This window comes from Mastomys coucha, unplaced genomic scaffold (genome assembly GCF_008632895.1).
Source record: "Mastomys coucha isolate ucsf_1 unplaced genomic scaffold, UCSF_Mcou_1 pScaffold7, whole genome shotgun sequence".
Classification (NCBI taxonomy): domain Eukaryota; kingdom Metazoa; phylum Chordata; class Mammalia; order Rodentia; family Muridae; genus Mastomys; species Mastomys coucha.
In genome coordinates, this window is record NW_022196913.1 from 60,635,055 (window position 1) to 60,639,925 (window position 4,871).

The following is a 4,871-nucleotide window of genomic DNA, read 5'->3' on the forward strand; positions in this document are numbered from 1 at the left end:
GCAGTTTCCCTAATTGCTGGCTGCCATAGGCAGCAGCTCCCGTTGGTCAGTATCTAGACCAACCCGTCCGTCAGTCCCTCTTAGCACTGGGCCCTGTCAGCTGCTCTCAGCACCAACCCAGAGCACGGAAGTCACATCTCACTGCCTGCCTCAGCTTACCCCCGGGATGTCAAAGCTGGCTTTTGACGGGACCTTGGAGTTCTTTCCACTTCTCCTTAGCTATTGTGTCGCTACCCATGAGCAAGCGTCTTTTTCTAGGACTCTGCTTTGAGTGTGGCCGGAGCAGTGGTGTCCAGTGGCCTAGGCTTTCCATCTTTTTCTGACCTCTTGGCCAATCATGGCTTCCCACTGTTCATATCCTTAAAGATCTCTCTATTTGGCACATCAGGCCTCTTTGTGTGCCTCCTTAGTCCAAGTCTCCTCAGCATGGAGGTTTTGTTCTCTTTGATTATAATCAGCTTAGGAGCAGACGTACTTGGTGGGGCACCAGTGGAGGGGGAGGGGAAGTGGGAGGCAAGGGTGAGGAGGAGGTGGGCATACTACAGTAACAGATGTGGAAGAACCTCCATTAGACTCTGTTGTCCCTGCAGGGTCATGATCTTGGGAGTCTGAGCTCTAGAGGCTGCAAGCTCTTCAGTAAGGCCCCCCACCTGCTAGTGTCATCTTTGGCGGAGGCTTGTCTTGAGGCAAGTTTGGGAAGGAAGTGTGCCTGCTTGCGACCTTCTCAAAGCAAGGAAGGGGAGGTCTAGGCCTGACCTTGCCCTGCGTCTTGTTGAGCTCTCTCCTTCTTCTATGGCTACCCATGCAACATCAGAAAAAAAAATACCACCATGTCCTCCACTGGATAGGTGGGACTCAATCCTGTTGCATGGCTGGTAAGCTGAGTTGAACTCTTGGACACTATACCAGACATGGGTTAGTTACGAAGTTTCCTTAGGGTACTTCAAGATGAGCCATGTGGTTTTCCAGACCAAAGTACCAACCACATCCCAACCCCCACTGAAACATCATCGTCATGAGGGACTGAGTCCAGCCCAGCAGTTCAAGCCTTCCTAATCTACAGTTCAAACAATTCAGGCATCTATGGCAGATTGTGGTCCATGGAGCGTATTCTACGGCTCAACAGCCTGCACCCTCCCCAGCCTCTCTGGGATTTTATCTTTTAATAGATGCCACCAGCCACACTTTTATCACCCCTTCGCCATCAATGGGAGCTCTTTACCCTACATCCTCAACAGAGTGAGGAGCTCATCTCTTTCAATGCTATTACTCTGCTTTTACCCTGGCTACCAGAGGTAGTCTGCATATTTTCATTGCTGACAATGTCCATTTGCTTATTGAAACCATCTCTCCATGCCTCTTGTCTATTTCTTCTGATTTTTTTTCTTTGTGATTCTTTTTCTTTTACTGCACAGATCTTTTACTGCAGCAGAATACAACCCCCCCATGTACATGTGGCAAGTATTTTTCTCCCATATCTTTTGTCTGTTTGTTTTTGTTTTATGTTGTTTGTATACTTAAAGTTCCTTTCTTCTTTTTTATTGGATACTTTATTTATTTACATTTCAAATGTCATCCCCTTTCCTGATTCACCCCCCAAGAAACCCCTTATTTCATCCCCTCTTCTCCTGCTTCTATGAGGGTATGCATCCACCTACCCACTCCCATCTCTCTACCCTCAAATTCCTCTACACTGGATCATCGAACCTTCAAGGGACCAAGGGCCTCTTCTCCCATTGATGCCCAACAAGACCATTCTTTGGTACATATGCAGCTGGAGCCATGGGTCCCTCCATGTGTACTCGCTGGTTGGTGGTTTAGACCCTGGGAGCTCATCTTGTATGTGAAAAAAGATGGCTTCTTAAAAATTTAGGACCAATTAAAAGTTAAAGTATTGCAACCCTTTTCTTTTAAGGACTTCTAGTTTTTATGATTCCGAGAGTGGGACCCCATCTCTGCTTTTATATGTGTTTGCTTGATTTTCTCCTAATGTTCTGTATAGTTGCTATTTGTATAACTAAAAATTGTTCTATTTACACTATGAATATATAAATATAATTGTTATCATATCATTATATAATTATTTTACACAGCATGCAGAGGGCTTGGTTTTATTTACTAGATATGGCACCCTTTTCCCACTGGCTGGCTGTGTTCCTCATGGCTAGGTCCCTGGGCCTGGCTCTCAGAGTGTTCCCTGGGAGATAGGAGGCAGACCACTGTTCCAAGAGATGATAGGTATCAGCAACATGAGTCCTGGTCCCTGCCTGGCTTAGCGTCTCTGCTTCTTTTGCCGTTCACTGGGGAAAGCTTTGGATCACACATGCTCAATTCAGGCCTTTTCTAAGTTCTCAAAGCAGCAAACACACACACACACACACACACACACACACACACACACACACACACACCAAGCTAAGAACCAGATTTGGATTTTGACAACTGTAGTCATGTCCTAAATTGATGTCCTAAAGGAGGACGGCGGAGCCCTCCTTAAGAGGCCTAGGACGGCGGAGCCCTCCTTAAGAGGCCCTGGTGGCAGGCACCCTTGTCCTGAGAGGCTTGGGGGTGGGGTCACCTGGCTTTCTTTTCCGTTTCTATTCCTGGGCTGAGATTTCCTTCGGGCCAAGCTTTAGCCTAGAGCAGACTCTTTTATGGCTGTGAACTGATCCCTAGCAAACTCTGGCTTACATAGAAATGCTGACACGGAACTTGCGATGGTGACTCAGTGGGGCCATGGGTGCCAATGGGGGATAATTCTGGCTTAGTGACCTCGGTTTCTGTTGGGACAGGGGTCCCACTTTTTCCCCTAGGGTGACTATGGAACCTCTTACCTAGAATCTGAGCAAGCTGAGGGGGCTGGGCTGGGGGAGGGCCTGCCTCGGAACAGCTCGATCACAGTAAGTGACAACCAAAGTGGGCTTCTCCATCCAGGACTGCAAGAGCCTTAGAAACAAATATTTTCATCTCCCAAAAGTGAGCCCCACTTAATTCTGCCCTGGGTAACTGAGGAGAGAAGCTAAGGGTGACTTTAATCCTCCTGCCTTCTCGTCCACATTTCTGTGCTTACAGTTCTGTCTAGGGCTGCTGTTAGAGGTGGGGGAAGGGGGAGGGAGAGGGGGAGAGGGTTGGGGAGGGGGAGGAGGGTCTTGAGGAGCTGCTGTCTGTAGTCATGAGTCAGGCACAACTGGACTCCAGGGCTTCCGTGAGACAGGACAATGAGTGTGGCAGACACCTTTGGGGAGGCCACTGCCTGTGCCCAGTGTATTCAGCATCTAGATAAGGAGCTGATGTGTCGTCACAGGACTGGACTGGGGCTGGCAGGAGGTAACCAGCTCGTGGCTTGTGCTTCATTTCAGCCAAAGCCTAGGGAAGGGCCGAATGCCTTCTCTCCTTACTCTTGACATTTTGCTTAGGGTGGGGATGGCCTCTGACTTCAAAAGTCAGAGATAAATTATTCCCTAATGTAAACTCACCATTTCTACCATTTTAAACACACCGTTCAGTGGGACTAGACACATGTGTATGAAAATATGTATGGCTATGCAGTCAGAATTTCCAACCCCAGAACCTTCTTATCTTCCTAACAGAGTCCCATGTCTGCTAAACAGTAGTTGCCCACTCTGTTGAGACAGACTCTTTGCACTATAGGAGGGGGGTCTGGAGGCTAAGCCCTGATGGTCTCTGGATGGCCAGAAGTTAGAAGCTGTGATCAACTGGTCCTTTTACCAAGCGTCGGACTAGGACATGAGCCGGGGCTGCTTGGCTCCAGAGTCCATGCTCATAACATCCCTGTGTATTTATTGATAAGCTTGAGGGCTCCCGCACTGATCCCCAGGCCAACAGGGTCGCTCCAGGAGCAGCAAACATTGCTCTGAACTCAGCCACAGCAGCCAGACCGGCCCCACCTAATTTGAGGCCTTTGAAGTCAGTGATGTCAAAAGCAGGCAGCTGTGTCTTTTACCAGCTTTTATGAGGCCTATCAGAGTGATGGAAGCACTTAGAGAGGGAGGCAGATAAAGGATGGCTGGACCCGCCTTGATAAGGTGGCCTGGGATGGGGTGACACTGAACCCCAGGTCTGCGGTTTCTGTGTGGGAGTGGGCGGGATTTCTGGCAGACTGGAGAAGCTAGGAAGACAGGCTGGCGGCCCTGGGATTTAGTGGTTTAGCTTTGTGGAAATCTCCAACTTCAAGGACTTCTCTGTGATGACTGAGCTCTGCCAGGCTAATTAAGATCGAGCTCGGGCGAGCTCTGGGAAGAGGGTGGAGCAAGCGTGGGCGAGGGATGCCCTGGAGCTGTTGGCACTCCCAACAGACAGGTGAGGCCCACCAGGGACCAGCAGGACAGACAGCAGAGAATGGTGCTTCCAATGGGGGCTGAGCCACCATCACACAGCGCCTCCATCATGGCTTCCCTTCTCAGCTGTCAAGTAGGCATGGGAGCAGTGACTGAATTGAGCTGCCCTTGAGTTTAGGGCTTGGCTGGCGACAAGCAAATAGGTGAAGAGACTGCCATTGGGAGCAAGCCTGGAGGAGCTGTGCAGACAGGCTCGTGGGGAAGGGGCTCGGGGCTTTCTTAGTACCACCTCCACAGAGTAGACAAACATGGCCGCATATACTCATTGGTGTCTGGCAGCACCACAGATTTGGAAAAATAATGTATGCTTAGCCAAGCTCTTGGATGTGGGAAAGACAGCCTTATTATCTCTGTCTTCTAGCCAAGGAAGGTTAAATAACTGATCTAAAGTCATACAGATAGTGTGTTTGGGCTCGTGTCTGTACAGGACCAGGGGAAGTGCCTGCCTGCATCCTGAAGAACTGGAGGTGTGTATAGGGTGCTGAGGACAGAGCTTGGAAGGCTGGCTCTGAG

At 49.6% G+C, this 4,871-nt stretch overlaps 1 pseudogene; it reads right to left on the reverse strand.

Annotated features, from left to right (window-relative positions):
* Positions 1–230: 230 nt before the first annotated feature.
* On the reverse strand, positions 231–2,738 carry LOC116081526 (annotated as a pseudogene).
* Positions 2,739–4,871: the final 2,133 nt, after the last annotated feature.